At 45.4% G+C, this 18,076-nt stretch overlaps 1 long non-coding RNA gene across 1 annotated transcript; it reads left to right on the top strand.

The window, feature by feature from the left end:
* Positions 1–6,924: 6,924 nt before the first annotated feature.
* LOC129051741 (uncharacterized) lies at positions 6,925–14,733 on the top strand. Its single transcript, XR_010138427.1, has 3 exons — positions 6,925–7,066; positions 7,362–7,459; positions 14,595–14,733. It is a non-coding gene; the product is annotated as an uncharacterized LOC129051741 (long non-coding RNA).
* Positions 14,734–18,076: the final 3,343 nt, after the last annotated feature.

The following is an 18,076-nucleotide window of genomic DNA, read 5'->3' as shown; positions in this document are numbered from 1 at the left end:
TTGGGAGGCTGAGGCAGGAGAATCGCTTGAACCTGGGAGGCAGAGGTTGCAGTGGGCTGACATTGAGCCACTGTACTCCAGCCTTGGCAACAAGAGCGAAACTCTGTCTAAAAAAAAAAAAAAAAAAAAAAAATATATATATATATATATATATATATATATATGTCAAAAATGCATTGAACATACCTAACCTACCAAACATCACAGCTTAGCCTAGCCCAGCTTAAATGTGCTCAGGACACTTACATTAGCCTACAGTTAGGCAAAATCATCTAGTACAAGATCTATTTAATTTAATTTAATTTATTTTGAGACAGGGTCTCACTCTGTCACCCAGGCTGCAGTGCGGTGGCACAATCACGGCTCACTGCAGCCTATACCTCCTGAGTTCAGGTGTTCCTCCCACCTCAGCCTTCCTAGTAGCTGGGACAGGTGTTTTTATTTTGCCCTCAGCAATAATGATATCTGTAAAGGGTAAACCTTCTTAGGAGCCAGTTTCTTTCTTTTTTTTCCCCAGCTATTGGCTGCTCAGCATGATTTTTATTTTATTTAATTTTAAAATTTTATTTTAAGTTCCAGGTTACATGTGTGGGACATGCAGGTTTGTTACATAGGTAAACGTGTGCCATAGTGGTTTGCTGCACCCATCAAGCCATCACCTCGGTATTAAGCCCAGCATGCATTAGCTATTTATCCTGATGAGGAGCCAGTTTCTTTCTTTTTTTTTTTTTTTTGGTTTTTGAGGTGGAGTCTCACTCTGTCACCCAGGCTGGAGTGCAGTGGCGCGATCTTGGCTCACTGCAACCTCCGCCTCCTGGGTTCAAGCGATTCTCCTGCCTCAGCCTCCTGAGTAGCTGGGATGACAGGCGAGCACCACCACGCATGGCTAATTTTTGTATTTTTAGTAGAGGTGGGGTTTCACCATATTGGCCAGACTGGTCTTGAACTCCTGACCTCATCATCTGCCCGGCTTGACCTCTCAAAGTGCTGGGATTACAGGCGTGAGCCACCGCGGCCGGCTAGGAGCCAGTTCCTTAATGCATAGGTCTTACAATAACTCCCACAGGGAGATTGTGTTAGCTACAATTTACAGTGAGCAGACTGGGGCTGAGCGAGCTGCCAGGGGCACTCAGCTTGCAAGTGCCTTATCTTGCCTTTGAATTTAGATTTATTTTCACTCTCTCATACTCCATTGCCTCCCTAAGAATGGCCACTCTCACCTCTTTATGAGGCATTTCGAAGCTAAATTCTGTGCTGTGAACACGTGCAAGGGAAAAATATTCAATTACAAGCATTTACACGTTTCTTTTTGAGACAGAGTCTCACTCTGTCACCCAGGCTAGAGTACAGTGGCACAATCTCAGCTCACTGCAACATCCATCTCCTGGGTTCAAGTGATTCTCGTGCTTCAGCCACGCGAATAGCTGGGATTACAGGTGCACGTCACCACGCCTGATTAATTTTTGTATTTTTAGTAGAGGCGGGGTTTCGCCTCTACTAAGCCTGTTGGCCAGGCTGGTCTTGAACTCCTGACCCCATGATCCGCCCGCCTTGGCCTCCCAAAGTGCTGAGATTACAGGTGTGAGCCACCGTGCCCAGCCGATGAAAGGGGTTTTTAAGGAAGGTTAGCAGCATAATCTCCTTGGTAACCCCAACAGGCCTTCAGCAAAGCCCTATGTTACTTTTTGAGGCTTTTTAGCGTTGGATTTGAGGTTTTTACAATGCAATGCTTGGTTTTCTCTAGGCTGGATACAATACTGTGATTCCCTTCCTGGCAACGTATTTGTTAACAGTCCTCAGTTTTTGACTTGGGTTGCATAGAGCAGCGGTTCTCAACCTCAAGCATGCTTCAGGGTCACCTGGAGGGCTTGTTAAAACACAAAAAGTGGGCTGGGCATGGTGGCCCACACCTGTAATCCCAGCACTTTGGGAGACTGAAGTGGGAGGATTGCTTGAGGCCAGGAGTTCAAGACCAGCCTGGCCAACAAAGTGAGGCCACCCCCCGCCGATCCCTCCCTGGATCTACAAATAATAAAACAATTTGCTGGGCATGGTGGCATGCATCTGTAGTCCCAGCTACTCAGAAGGCTGAGGTGGGAGGATCCCTTGATTCCAGGAGTTCGAGACCAACCTGGGCAACATAGTGAGACCCCCATCTCTACAAAATAAAAAATTAGCTGGGCATGGTGGCACACACCTGTTAGTCCCAGCTACCTGGGGGGCCAAGGTAGGAGGATCTCTTGAGCCCAGGAGTGCAAGACCATTCTGGGCAACATAGGAAGATCCCTGCCTCTACAAAAATAAAATTAGCCAGGCATAGTGGTATGTGTCTGTTATTCCAGGTACTCGGGAGGCTGAGGTGGGAGGATCACTTGAGCTTGGGAGGTCGAGGCTGCGATGAGCTATGATAATGCCACTGCACTCCAGGCTGGGCAACAGAGCGAGACCCTGTCTCAAAAACAGAAAGAACAAACAAACAAACAAAACAATCCCCCTGCCCCCCTGCTCCCGCTCCCAAAATCATCGTACACAAAAAGCTAAGCCCTTTCCCTGAAGTGTCTGGTGTAAGAACCAGCACTTCTAGACAGTTTCGAGAGGATGCTGGTGCTTCTAGCCCAGGGACCACACTTGGGGAGCTGCTGCATTGGAGAAACTTGTTTCTCAAGACCTCTCCTATCTGTGCAGGTGTCCTGCAGCTGCAGACCCTGAGTGCTTTTCCTCCACTTGTCCTGCCACAGAGGGTCTGCCGTCTGCGTGCCTTGTCCACTCAGAGAGTCTAGACTTGGTCTCAGTCTCTTCTCTGTCTCTCGGCATCCAGGAAGGAGAGAGATTTCTCTCCCACAACCCTCCACCCCCACCCCCAGCTCAATCCCTTCCCCATCCCTCACCTGCTCACCAGGATGGCATCACCAAGGGGAGGGTCCTGGGAAGCCTCCTTCTCCACCAACTGCTAGAGGATCCCGAGGTCAGCACTAAACCCCTAGGAAGGGCATGGGGGCTACTCACCTGTGATCACTAGGGTTAGCCTGATGTCTATGGGAAGGATTCATATGTGTACCGTGCCCCCCCGCCGACTCTGCAGGTGAGTGGGGGAGCCAGGGGAACAGCAGGGTATTTATAATCTGGGGACTCTAGGAGACTTCATCCCCATAGCTCCTTGTTAAGGAAGCAGATGCTAATTATTTTGTTTCTCCTCTGCCACATGTGACCTGTTCTTTTGGAGATGGGTGTGCTTTGGGATCATGGAGTGGGTAAGAAGAGGAAACAGCGACTAGGGATTCACTCTCACTAGGACATCTCCCTATGGTCTCCTTCCAGCTCAGACTGAGCTTCATGGAAGCTCCCAGGCAGAGAGGTCTGGGGGGTCCCAGACCCCAGTAGGGCACTCAGATGCCTGAATCTGAGAGGTCCTTTCATTCGTTGCATTATGGAAGAAACTGGTTCGTTAAGGAAAGCTCCAGAAGAGTATCAATCAATCAATCAATAGACATTAAATAAATTTATCAAACTTTTTTTTTTTGAGATGGAGTGTCACTGTTTCACCCAGGCTGGAGTGCAGTGGAGCAATCTCGGTCCACTGCAACCTCCACCTCCTGGGTTCTAGCAATTCTCCCTCCTCAGCCTCTCGAGTAGCTGGAATTACAGGTGCCCACCACCATGCCCAGCTAGTCTTTGTATTTTTAGTAGAGACAGGGTTTCACTATGTTGGACAGGCTGGTCTCAAACTCCTGACCTCAAGTGATGTGTCTACCTCGGCCTCCCAAAGTGCTCAGATTACAGGCGTGAGCCACTGCGCCCGGCCTATCAAACACTTCTTGATCACCTGCTGTGGGTCAGGTGTTCTGCTTGGCACTGGAGTTGGACATGGTGGCTCATGCCTATAATCCTAGCTACTTGGGAGGCCAAGGTTGGAGAATCCCTTGAGCCTAGAAGTTTGAGACCAGCTTGGGCAGCACAGCGAGACCATATATCTACAAAAAATTTTTTAAAATTAGCCAGGATTGGTGGCACATGCCCTTGGTCCCAGTTGCACAGGAGGCTGAGGCGGGAGGATCACTTGAGCCCCAGAGGTCGAGGCTGCAGTGAGCTGTGATTGCACCACTGCATTCCAACCTGGGCAACGGAGTAAGACCCTGTCTCTTAAAAAAAATCCTTCGTATCAGCCACACAGAACGTGTGTAGGATACTTGTTGAAATTCTCCTAGGGGCTTTAGTAAATATTAGAATTACTTTCCCTAATAATATTGGCTGTTGGACTGTTGGCTCTTGGACTGTAACTCTGTGGGGAGGTCAGCTTCAAAGCAAGAACAAGGCAGACCAACTTCACGTTGGACATATGGGGATATGAGTAGATGCCAATCCTACTGTCATTATTTTTTAAAAATTAAAGTTATTTTCAGAGGCTGATTATGGTGGCTCACACCTGTAATCCTAGCACTTTGGGAGGCTGAGGCAGGTGGATCAATTTAGCTCAGGAGTTTGAGACCAGCCTGGCCAACATGGCGAAACCCTGTCTCTACTAAAAATACACAATTAGCTGGGCGTGCCTATAATCTCAGCTACTCAGGAGGCTGAGGTGGGAGGATCCCTTGAGCCTGGGAGGTGAAGTTTGCAGCAAGCCGAGATCACGCCACTGCACTCCAGTCTGGGTGACAGAGTGAGACCTTGTCTCAAAAAAAAAAAAAAAAAAAAAAAAAAAAAAAAAAAAAAAAATCAATCTGAGCCCAAAGGTTGGGGAAAAACCCAGCTAAAAAGTCCACAAGGTGGCCAGACATGGTGGCTCACGCCTGTAATCCCAGCACTTTGGGAGGCTGAGGTAGGCGGATAACTTGAGGTTAGGAGTTTGAGACCAGCCTGGGCAACATGGTGAAATCCAGTCTCTACTAAAAGTACAAAAATTAGCTGGGCGTGGTGGGTGGGCATCTGTAATCCTAGCTACTTGGGAGGCTGAGGCAGAAGAATCGCTTGAACCCGGGAGGTGAAGATTGCAGTGAGCCGAGATTGCGCCACTGCACTCCAGCCTGGGTGACAGAGCAAGACTCCATCTCAAAAAAAAAAAAAAAAAGTCCCACGGGGTGAACAAACTTTTGCCACTGTCCGTGGTTCTGAAAAAAAGGTATTTTGCCCAAAGCCATGGTAGGTAGGACATTGGTGTCTCCCATTCGAACTCTCCTGGGAATTCTAAAACCAGTTATAGAAGGAAGAGTGAAGAGACAAGGAGGAATAAAAGATATATTCAGGAAGGAAAAAGCCTTTCTTTTTGATATGACTCTATAGAAAATGTTATCAAAGATAACATCTCCCCCCCCCCCCGCCGGGAAACTGGTATGAGGCAGGGCCAGTTATACACTCCCAGGGTCCAGTTTTCCAGTCATGTTGGTTTGGAGTCCAATGCTGATTGTTCTGGGAAAATCTTAGAGTCTTTGTGTGCCAACGAGTCTGGTACCAGGAAACCATCAATGAACATTGGGATGGAGGAAGAAGGGGGTGGTCTACTTCATTCTGTCCTCTCTAGGAGTGAGGTCCAGATTTCTTCTCTCAGCATCTTGGGCTTCAGCCACTCTCCACCCATTTTTCCAAGCACAAATGCTTTTTTTAAAATCTAACACCTAAAAGGTTTTTATATAGTCCCTGATTTTCTTCCTTGATTAGAATCTAGGAGAGATGGGGATTCCTGTATTCTTGCAGGGTCAAGGGCTGCTGATGTGGCAGTGGTCAAGTAGAATGGACAGTCTTTTAAATTTTTATATTTATTTAGTTATTTATTATTTTACTTTAAGTTCTGGGATACATGTGCTGAACGTGCAGGTTTGTTACATAAGTATACATGTGCCATGGTTGTTTGCTGCACCTATCAACCCATCATCTAGGTTTTAAGCCCTGTGTGCATTAGATATTTGTCCTAATGCTCTTCCTCCCCTTGCCCCCCACCACCTGACAGGCCCCCCCCAGTGTGTGATGTTCCCTTCCTTGTGTCCATGTGTTCTCATTGTTCAACTCCCACTTATGAGTGAGAACATGCGGTGTTTGGTTTTCTGTTCCTGTGTTAGTTTGCTGAGAATGATGGTTTCCAGCTTCATCCATGTCCCTGCAAAGGACATGAACTCATTCTTTTTTATGGCTGGATAGTATTCCATGGTGTGTATGTGCCACATTTTCTTTATCCAGTCTATCACTGATGGGCATTTGGGTTGGTTCTAAGTCTTTGCTATTGTGAATAGTGCTGCAATAAACATACGTGTGCATGTGTCTTTAGAGCAGAATAAATAGCAGAATCCTATTTATTTATTTTTTGATAGAGTTTTTTCAAAATATCATTATGTTTTTATGTTCCAGGGTACATGTGCAGGATGTGCAGGTTTGTTACACAGGTAAATGTGTACCATGGTGGTTTGCTGTACCCATCAACCCATCACCTAGGTATTGAGCCCAGCATACATTAGCTCTTTTCCTTAATGCTCTCCCCATCCTGCCCTCCCCCAACAGGCCCCAGTGAGTGTTCTTCCCCTCCCTGTGTCCATGTGTTCTCATTGTTCAGCCCTCACTTATAAGTGAGAACATGTGGTGTTTGGTTTATTTATTTTTGAGACAGGGTCTTGCTCTGTCACCCAGGCTGTGAGTGCCATCATAGCTCACTACAGCCTTGAACTCCTGAGCTCAAGTGATCCTCCCACCTCAGCCTCCCAAGTAGCTAGGACTACAGGTGTGTGCCACCATGCCAGGCTAATTAAAATTTTTTTTGGTAGAAATGAGGTCTTGCTACGTTGTCCAGGCTGGTCTAGACCTCCTGTCTCAGCCTCCCACATTGCTGGGATTACAGGCATGAGCCACTGTGCCCAGGGGAACTGATAGTCTTGATTTGGGTTCAAAACAGGCTCTAATCATAAAGCACTTGGGCGCAGATGGTTTATTTGGCCCCAGAAGTGGGGAAAGTGAAGTAGGAAATAAAGTACATTAATAAACACATTATATTTCGTTTGTAGGAAACAGGGCTCCATCCTGCTGGTGGAACTCTCAGGGGTATCACATAGACCACACCTTTAGAATTATTCCATTGAGGGAAGAGGTATGTGGATATTTACCATTGACTCCTTTATTTGTTGAGGGTGCTACCTGGGGGTGTTAAATCCCCTGCTGAGCACACTCCCACGGTGCTGGAGAAGATGTCCAGACAGCAAAGACAGAAGCAGCGGGGCTTCCACCAGCACATGTGAAATTGCCCCCTGCTGCTGTAAGGTGAAATCAGAGGTGAGCCAAGGGGCTATGGGTTGAGGCATCTTCAGCATCTGCTCGGGGACCTGCCCTTAGGTGAGGAAAAGAGTGAGGTTTATTTATTTATTTATTTTTGCTCTGTCTCCCAGGCTGGAGTGCAGAGGTGCGATCTCCGCTCACTGCAACCTCCACTTCCCAGGTTCAAGCAAGCCTCCTGTCTCAGCCTCTTGAGTAGCCGGGATTACAGGTGCGTGCTAATTTTTAATTTTTGTATTTTTAGTAGGCACGGGGTTTCACCATGTTGGCCGGGCTGGTCTTGAACTCCTGACCTCAAGCGATCCACCCACCTCGGCCTCCCAAAGTGCTGGGATTACAGGCATGAGCCACTGCGCCCGGCCTCATTGTGGTTTGATTTGCATTTCCCTGATGATTAGTGATGTGCATTTTTTCCATATATCTCTTGGTCTTTTGCATGTCATTGGATAAATTTCTATTCAAATTTTTAATCGATTTTGCAATCGAGTTGTTTCTTGGCTGTGGAGTTGTAGGAGTTTATTTTATATTTTGGTTATTAACCCTTTATCATTTATATGGTTTGCAAAGGGTGGGTGTTTCCTCCTCTCTCTTCCCATCCTCATTTCAATTAGGCTTCTTTTAGGAACATCCTTTCCATTTCAAGCCTCTCTAATTGGGTACTATATTATTTTCTTAGGTCTTCTGTAATAAAATAACATGAGCTAGGGCAGGGGTCCCAACACCGAGGCCATGGACTGGTACTGGTCTGTGGCCTGTTAGGGACTGGGCCACACAGCAGGAGGTGAGCAGTGGGGCAGGCAAACAAACCTTCATCTGTATTTATTTATTTATTTATTTTTGAGATGGAGTCTCACTCTGTCACCCAGGCTGGAGTGCAATGGTGCTATCTCAGCTTACCGCAACCTCTGCCTCCTGGGTTTAAGTGATTCTCCTGCTTCAGCCTCCTGAGTAGCTGAGATTACAGGTGCCCACCACCATGACCAGCTAATTTTTGTATTTTTAATAGAGACGGGGTTTCACCGTATTAGTCAGACTGGTCTCCAACTCCTGACCTCAGGCGATCTGCCCGCCTCGGCCTCCCAAAGTGCGGGTATTACAGGTGTGAGCCCCTGTGCCCGGCGTGTATTGCCTATTTCAAGATAGCTAGAAAATGGAGGATCTTGAATGTAACTACCACAAAGAAATGATAAAGATTTGGGTGATGGACATGCTCACTATCCTGATTTGATCACTATGCAATGTACATATGTATTGAGACTTCACAGGTACCCATAAATGTGTACAATTATTATGTGCTGATTATAAACAGAATTAAAAAATGCATTTAGTGTATGCTAAGTATACAGTAGCAGCACATTCACTCATCACTCTCTCGCTAGCTCACTCAGGGCAGCTTCCAGTGCTGCAAGCCTGGTAAGCGCTCTATATAGATATATCATTTTTTGTTTTATATCTTATGTTTACTGTTTTTTTTTTTTTTTTTTGAGATGGAATCTCACTCTGTTGCCCAGGCTGGAGTGCAGTGGCGTGATCTCGGCTCACTGCAACCTCCGCCTCACGGGTTCAAGTGATTCTCCTGCCTCAGCCTCCCAAGTAGTTGGGACTACAGATGTGTGCCACCATGCCCAGCTAATTTTTGTATTTTTAGTAGAGATGAGGTTTCACCATATTGGTCAGGCTAATCTTGAACTCTTGACCTCATGATCCACCCGCCTCGGCCTCCCAAAGTGTTGGGATTACAGGCGTGAGCCACCGCGCCAGGCCTACTGTACCTTTTCTATGTTTAGATACACAAATGCTTACTGTTGTGTTACAGTTGCCTACAGTATTCAGCACAGTAGCATGCTGTACAGGTTTATAGTCTAGGAGGAATAGACTAGAACATATAGCCCTGGTGTGTAGTAGGCTATGCCATTTAGGTTTATGTAAGCTCACTTTAGGTTACTGGCACTATGATGAAATTGCCTAATGAAGCATTTCTCAGAAAGAATCCCTGTCATTAAGTGACACATGACTGTATATGTTTCTCTGAAACCTACTTATTTATCCATTTTTTAAAAAACTTGGCAGCACGTACGTCATGGAATTCCTCCAGGCGGGTAGATAGATATCTAACTCATTATTTTTAATAGCTACCTAATGGCTCATGATAGGAGTGTACTCTGATTATCCAACCCTTCCACCTTTGAGAGCACACAGGTTATTTACAGTTTGTTTTTTGTTGCTACTACAAATAATCCCTTGATAAATATCATTCTATAGGGTGGATTCCCAGTGTGGAATTTCAACTAGGTATTGTTCTAGTAACTTCCCAAAAATGCAAAAATAAATCACATTCCCACGAACAACACACAGGTGTGCCCTTTTCAACACACAGTTGCAAGCACTGGGTTTCATTGCATTATTATTTTTTGAATGATCGCCAGTCTGATGAGTGAAAACTAGTAAGTCATCGTTACTCTCATTTTCATATATATATATATATTTTATACTTTAAGTTCTAGGGTATTCATTTCCCTGACTGATAGTGAAGTTGACCTCTTTTTCTTTTTCTTTTTCTTTTTATCTTTTAACTTCACTAGCAGGAAAGACCTCTTTTCATTATTTTATTTTCAGACAGAGTCTCACTCTGTCACCTAGGCTGGAGTGCAGTGGTGCGATTTTGGCTCACTGCAACCTCTACCTCCCAGGTTCAAGAGATTTTCCTGCCTCAGCCTCCTGAGTAGCTGGGATTACAGGCACGTACCACTAGGCCCTGGCTAATTTTTGTATTTTCGGTAGAGACAGGGTTTCTCCATGTTGGCCAGGCTGGTCTTGAACATCTGACCTCAAGTGAGCCACCCGCCTCAGCCTCCCAAAGTGCTGGGATTACAGGCGTGAGCCACCGGGTCTGGCCTGTTTATTTTATTTTTTTAAAGAGCTTGTCTCCCGTGGCTGCCCATTTCAAAGATTATTTGCATATTTGGACACATTTAGGTTATTTGTGTCTTATTTGCAGGAGATCTTTATATTTTATGTGTATTGACCTTTCAGTTGTAACAACTGTTATCTGACCCAGGACTTGTACAAAATATCATTAACCCTGACACATCTGCATGCTTGAATTGGTCTCTAGACCCCAGTACTTCAACCTTTGCTGCCTACTGGAATCACTGGGGCAGCTAGGGTTGATATTGTTGAAGCCTGGTGGCAGGGTCCAAATCCCCAAGATTTAGTTTTCAATGGTTTGGGACACGAAAATCAGGATATTTTTATCGTAGTAAGATTCACATAATATAAAAGTCATCATTTAAACTGTTTTAAAGTGTACAATTCAGTGGCATTTAGTACATTCACAAGGTTGTACAAACCCACCTCTATCTAGTTCTAGAACACTTTCATCTCCTTAAAAGGAGACCCCATCCCCGTGAGCAGTCACTCCCCATTCCCACTCCCTAGCCCATGGCTACCTCTAACCTACTTTCTATGTCTGTGGATTTATCTATTCTGGACGCTTCATGTAAATGGAATTATGCACTATGAGGCCCTCTTTGTCTGGCTTCTTTCACTCAGCATCATGCTTTCTTTTCTCTTTTCTTTTCTTTTTCTCTTTTGAGACTGGGTCTTTCTCTGTTGCCCAGGCTTCAGTGCAGTGGTGTGATCATGGCTCACTGCAACCTCCACTTCCAGGCAGCAAGTAATCCTCCCACCTCAGCCTCCGAAGTAGCTGGGACTAAGATGCACACCATCACGCCAGGCTAATTTTTGCCTGTTTTGTAGCGACGTGGTTTCGTCATGTTGCCCAGGCTGGTCTTGAACTCCTGAGCTCAAGTGATCCTCCTGCCTCAGTCTCCCAAAGTGCTAGGATTACAGGCATGAGCCACTGAGCTGGGCCTGTTTTCAATGTTTATCCACATTGTAGCATGAATCGGTACTGCATTCTAATGTTTTTGTTTCTGTTTTTGTTTTTGTTTTTTGAGACAGAGTCCTGCTGTGTCGCCCAGGGTGGAGGGCAGTGGCGCGATCTTGGCTCACTGCAACCTCCACCTCCCAGGTTCAAGTGATTCTCTTGCCTCAGCCTCCCAAATAGCTGGGATTACAGGCACACACCACCATGCCCGGCTAATTTTTGTATTTTTTAGTAGAGAAAGGGTTTCGTCATGTTGGCCAGGCTTGTCTTGAACTCCTGACCTCAGGTGATCCGCCTGCTTCAACCTCCCAAAGTGTGGGACTACAGGCATGAGCCACCACACCTGGCTGGTACTGCATTTTTTTTTATGGACGCATAATATTCTGGTGTATGCATATGCCACATTTTCTTTATCCATTCATCTGTTGGTGGACATTTGAATTGTTTCCACTGTTTGGCTGTCTTGAATAATGCTGCAATGAACTTTTGAGTACAAGCTTTTCTTTGAACACCTGTTTTCAATTCTTTTGGGTGTATTCCTTGGAGCAAAGTGGTTGGATCATATGCTAATTTTATGTTTAGCTCATCGGGGAACTGCCAAGCTGTTTTCCATAACAGCTACACTATTTTACATTTCTGTGACATCAGGAGGTTTTTTTAAATTTTTTATTTTATTTTAATTTTTGAATTGGGTTCTTATTCTGTTGCCTAGACTACTGGAGTGCAGTGGCACAATCATATCTCACTGCAGCCTTGAACTCCTGGGCTGAAGTGATCCTCCTGCCTCAGCCTCCCAAGTAGCTGGGATAGCAGGTGTGAGCCATCACACCTAGCTAATGTTTAAATTTTTTGTAGAGATGGGATCTGCTGATGTTGCCAAGGCTGGTCCTTTCTGCCCTCCCCTCCCCTCCCTTCCCCTCCCCTTCCTCCCTCCCTCCCTCCCTTCCTTCCTTCCTTCCTTCCTTCCTTCCTTCCTTCCTTCCTTCATTCCTTCCCTCTTGACAGGGTTTTACTCTGTCCCCCAAGCTGGAGTGCAGTGGCCTGATAATATTTCACTGCAGCCTCAAACTCCTGGGCCCAAGGGATTCTCTCACCTCAGCCTCCTGAGTACCTGGGACTACAGGTGTGCACCACCACTTTTGGCTTACATTTATTTATTAAGCCAGAGGCTACTCAGGTGACTTTTGACGATTTGCCAAGTCTTGTTCATTGAACAGATACTGTGGGTCAGGGAAATCTTATTAAGATTTCATAGCAAGTCCTTTGTCCTAAGGAGATACGGCAGCTCTGGATTTACTTAGCATCCAATCAATAATCTTATCAAGAAATAAACTTATTTCCCAGTCCCAGGGTGAGTCTTGGGGATGCTTTGATTTATTTTCTCGTCATTTTTGGTTCTAGAGGAATTTTCTGGTTTGGAATTTGATCCCATCTTGACAGCCTCTTCTCCAACTCAGAGCAAGAAAGACTCAGTTTTGAAACTCAGAATGATGAGTTCAGGGGGTTCAAGTTCATCCCATGTTTTGCCAAGGACCTTATCATCCAAATATCATTCATTGGTGTGACTATCCTGGTCACCCCTGTCTTTGAACTTGGACTTCCACCAGGAGTCATTTGGCAACATCAAGGAAAAATCCTGCTGTTGGCGGTGCCTTTGTGGCACGAATTGAGGCCATCCCAATTAGTTAGATGCCTCCTGCTTGAGGACACATGTGCGTTGTCATTTAGTTCTGCAGAGGCTCTGATCTTTCATCACTGTCACCTAATTTAAAAAATCACTGCCAGTAGGATTTTACAGAGGATAAAAAGGTGCTTAGTGTACTATGTGTGGGGCTTCTTTTTTTTCCTTCAACTTTTATTTTAAGTTCTGGGGTACACGTGCAGGATGTGTAGGTTTGTTACACAGGTAAGCAGGTGCCATGGTGGTTTGCTACACAGATCATCCCATCGCCTACATATTAAGCCCAGCATCCATTAGCTATTCTTCCTGATGCTCTCCCTCCTGCAACCCCCCTGACAGGCTCTAGTGTGTGCTGCTCCCCCACCAATTTGTTCATGTGTTCTCATCATTCAGCTCCTACATATAAGTGAGAACATGCAGTGTTTGGTTTTCTGTTCCTGCGTTAGTTTGCTGAGGATAATGGCTTCCAGCTCCATCCACATCCTACAAAGGACATGATCTTGTTCTTTTTTATGGCTGCGTAGTATTCCGGGGTGTATATGTATCACATTTTCTTTATCCAATCTATCACTGATGGGCATTTGGTTGATTCCATGTCTTTGCTATCGTGAATAGTGCTGCAATGAAAACAATGCATGCATGTATCTATAATAGAAAGACTTATATTCCTCTGGATATATACCCAGTAATGGAATTGCTGGGGCAAGTGGTATCTCTGCTGCTAGGTTCTGAGGACTCGCCACATTGTCTTCCACAATGGTTGAACTAATTTACACTCCTGGTGTGGGGTTTCTTCCTTGGGCTTGAGAGAGAGAGAGAGAAGCTAAACAGTTTTGAGTGTCTCCCGTTTACATGGCATGAGTCTGCATCAGGAAATTGCTACTGTGGTTCAGTGACCTATAGTCTTGGATTAAGATATTAGTCTTTTTTGGGAACATTGATCAAGGATACAAGAAAAATGGGCTGCTTAAGCAACAGTGAATCTCTTTGTGGGATTTTACAACCAGAGCCTTATTTGGATGCTCTTAGAGAAGCTCATTCCAGTGTTACTCAATTTTCAAGTAGTAACAATTTGATCTCATGGCCACTGATTTACCTTCTTCATTTATTTTAATCTATTTATTTATATATTTTTTTGAGATGGAGTCTTGCTTTGTTTCCCAGGCTGGAGTATAGTGGTGTGATCTCAGCTTACAGCAACTTCCGCCTCCTGGGTTTAAGCGATTCTCCTGTCTCAACCTCCTGAGTAGTTGGGACTACAGGTGTCTGCCACCACGCCTGGCTAATTTTTGTATTTTTAGTAGAGATGGGGTTTCACCATCTTGGCCAGTCTGTTCTTGAACTCCGGATCTCGTGATCCACTCACCTTGGCCTTCCGAAGTGCTGGGATTACAGTCATGAGCCAGCGCACTCGGCCTACCTTCTTTATTTATTTTTATTCTCATTGGAGTATGATCAGGGAATATTTATGGCCTATAAGGATGACTAACCCCAGGGAGAAACCATAAAGTTCCAATGGGATATATTCAAAATCTAAAAATAGTAACTAAAGACAATTTAACTTAGAAATGATGAGTAGAAGAAAACTGTAATTTTTTTTTTTCTGAGACAGGATCTCACTTTGTCCCCCAGGCTGAAATGTGGTGGTATAATCACAGCTCACTGCAGCCACGACTCCCAGGCTCAAGAGACCCTCCCGCCTCAGCCTCCCGAGTAGATGATACCACAGGTGCACACCACCACCCAGCAAAATTTTTGCATTTTTTTTTTTTGCAGAGATGGGAGTCTCACTATATTGCCCAGGCTGGTTTCAAACTCCTGGCCTCAAGCAATCCACCCGCCTCGGCCTCCCAAAGTTGTCGGATTACAAGTGTGTGCCACTGCACCCAGCTGAAAGCAATAAAATTCTATACAGAATACACTGATTATACTTTATTATTATTTAGACATAGGGTTTCTCTCTGTCACCCAGGCTGGATCATAGTGGTGCCATAATAGCTCACTGCAGCCTCGACCTCCTGGGCTCAAGGAATCCTCTTGCCTCAGCACCCCCTGAATATCTGGGACCACAGGCACAAGCCACCATATGGGGCTAATTCTTAAATTTTTTGTAGAAATGGGGTTTCAGTATGTTGCCCAGGCTGGTCTCAAACCCCTGGCCTCAAACCGTCCTCCAGCATCGGCCTCCCAAAGCTCCAGGATTACAGGCGTGTGCTACTGTGCCTGGCCCTGCCTGGGTAAATCTTATGTGACCTGCCTGAGTCTCAGTCATCTTATCAATAAAATGGAGTGACAATACTTGTACTGCAGAGTTAGAGGAATTAGAGATAACATGCGTAAAATGCCTGGTGCATATAATGTACTCAGTAAATAGAATTCGTTACTACTATTTATTCCCACTCAAGAAAAGCTCTATTACATGTTAATTCACAGATTAGCATAATAATCTGAAGGAAGCACACAATTTGGATTTAGTCCTTGGTTCAAATTTCAGCTCTGTCACTTCCCAATCATGAAATATTAAGCAAGCAGGTCCACTCCTCTGCAATTTGTTTCGTTGTGTATTTCTTTATTTCTTTCATTTAAGACAGAGTCTCACTCTGTCGCCCAGGCTGGAGTTCAGTGGTGCAATCTCGGCTCACTGCAACCTCCACCTCCCGAGTTCAAGCGACTCTCCTGCCGCAGACCCCCGAGTAGCTGGGATTACAGGCGTGTGCCGCCTTACCCAGCCGATTTTTGTATTTTTAGTAGAGACGGGGTTTCACCATGTTGTCCATGCTAGTCTCGAACCCCTGACCTCAGGTGATATGCTGGCCTCGGCCTCTCAAAGTGCTGGGATTACAGGCATGAGCCACTGCGCCCAGCCTCATTGTATTTAAAACAGGGTTGGTCATGCCTACTTTATGGGGTTGTGGTGAGGGTTAAATGAAAATAATTAACATATGGAATGTGCTTAGGTCAGCTCCTGGCACAATGTATTTAAGATGTAGTAACACTATTATTATCCTGGAAGTGGAACTCTCTGAATCTCCATCTACAATTAAGTTTAGACTTAAATATCAGTGATATTACTGAAGTTCTGACTTATTCATATTACTTCCCCATGCAAAGTCTAGACCAGGGACCCCCAGCCTTTTTGGCACCAGGGACTGGTTTCAATTTTTCCAGAGACCAAGAGTTGGGAGTTACGGTTTCAGGATGAGTCAAGCACATGACATTTGTTGTGCAGTCTGTCTCTATTATTATTACATTGTATATATAATGAAATAATGATACAACTCACCATCACGTAGAAGCAGTGGCAGCCCTGAGCTTGTTTTCCTGGAACAAGACGGTCCCATCTGGGGGTGTTGGGAGACAGTGATAGATCATCAGGCATTAGATTCTCATAAGGAGCATACAACCTAGATCCTGCACATGCACAGTTCACAGTAGGGTTCATGTTCCTATGAGAATCTGATGCTGCTGCGGATCTGACAGAAGGCAGAGCTCAGGCGGTAATGTGAGCCATGGGGAGTGGCTGCAAATACAGATGAAGCTTTGCTCATTCCTCTGCTGCTCACCTCCTGCTGTGCAGCCTCGTTCCTAACAGTCCACAGACTAGTACTAGTCTTTGGCCCACGAGTTGGGGACCGCTGCCTTAAAAACACCCAGGTTTTGATTGTTTACATCTTTATTTTATTTTATTATTTTTTCGAGACAGAGTCTCGCTTTGTCACCCAGGCTGGAGTGCAGTGGCACGACCTCGGCTCACTGCAACTTCCGCCTCCTGGGTTCAAGGGATTCTCCTGCCTCAGCCTCCTGAATAGCTGGGATTACAGACACCATGCCTGGCTAATTTCTTTTTTTTTTGTATTTTTAGTAGAGACAGGTTTTCACCATGTTGGTCAGGCTGGTCTGGAACTCTTGACCTGAGGTGATCTGCCCGCCTTGGCCTCCCGAAGTGCTGGGATTACAGGCATGAGCCACCATGTCCAGATGTTTACATCTTTATTCTAAAACCTCAGAGTTTCTCTCCTAAACACTTTCAGACCAGACTATGTTTTGTAGTAAAAATAGTCTGTGGAGTAAATTTCTATTGACATACAATTCAATCCAGGAGAAAATATAATAATCAGTTATTTTTTCCTAAATAAGGCATAATAAGTTATTATTGTCATGATACTAAAGTATTGTGAGTACATTTTATATCATCAGAAAAGGGATGGTGGCCGGGAGCAGTGGCTCATACCTATAATCCCAGAGCTTTGGGAGGCTGAGGCAAAGGCAAGAGGACCACTTGAAGCCAGGAATTGGAGACCAGCTTGGGCAATAAGCAAGACTTTGTCTCTACTAATTTTTTTTTTCTTTTGAGACAGTCTCACTCTGTCACCCAGGTTGGAGTGCAATGGCGCGATCTCAGCTCACTGCAACTCCACCTCCCAGGTTCAAATGATTCTTGTGCCTCAGCCTCCCGAGTAGCTGCGATTACAGGCATGCACCACCATGCCCGGCTAATTTTTTATTTTTAGTAGAGATGGGGTTTCATCAGTTCGCCAGGCTGGCCTCGAACTCCTGACCTCAAGTGATCTTCCCACCTCAGCCTCCCAAAGTGCTAGGATTACAGGACTGAGCCACCACGCCTGGCCTCTACTATTTTTTTTTTTTTTTTTTTTTGAGACGGAGTCTCTCTCTGTTGTCCAGGCTGGAGTGCAGTGCCGTAATCTCGGCTCACTGCAAGCTCTGCCTCCCAGGTTCATGCCATTCTCCTGCCTCAGCCACCCGAGTAGCTGGGACTACAGGTGCCTGCCACCACGCCCGGCTAATTTTTTTTGTATTTTTAGTAAAGACGGGGTTTCACTGTGTTAGCCAGGATGGTCACAATCTTCTGACCTTGTGATCCGCCTGCCTTGGCCTCCCAAAGTGCTGTGATTACAGGTGTGAGCCACTGCACCCAGCCTTTTTTTTTTTTTTTTTTTTGTTTAAGTTAGCTGGGATTGGTGGCACATGCCTATAGTCCCAGCTATTTGGGAGTCTGAGGTAGGAGGATCACTTGAGCCCAGGAGGTCAAGGCTGCAGTGAGCTATGATCGAGCCACAGCACTCCAGCCTGGATGACAAAATGAGACCTTATCTCAAAAAAGTAATAAAAATAAGAAAAGAAAGTACTCAGGCAGTGGTTCCTCACCCAGGCTTCCCATAGCATCATCTAGAGGAGTTTTCAAATATATTGTTGCCTGGAATTTATTTTAGACTTCTTGAATGAGAATTTCTGTGCTC

Source organism: Pongo abelii, chromosome 20 (genome assembly GCF_028885655.2).
Source record: "Pongo abelii isolate AG06213 chromosome 20, NHGRI_mPonAbe1-v2.0_pri, whole genome shotgun sequence".
Lineage (NCBI taxonomy): Eukaryota > Metazoa > Chordata > Mammalia > Primates > Hominidae > Pongo > Pongo abelii.
This window is presented reverse-complemented; position numbering and strand designations above follow the sequence as displayed.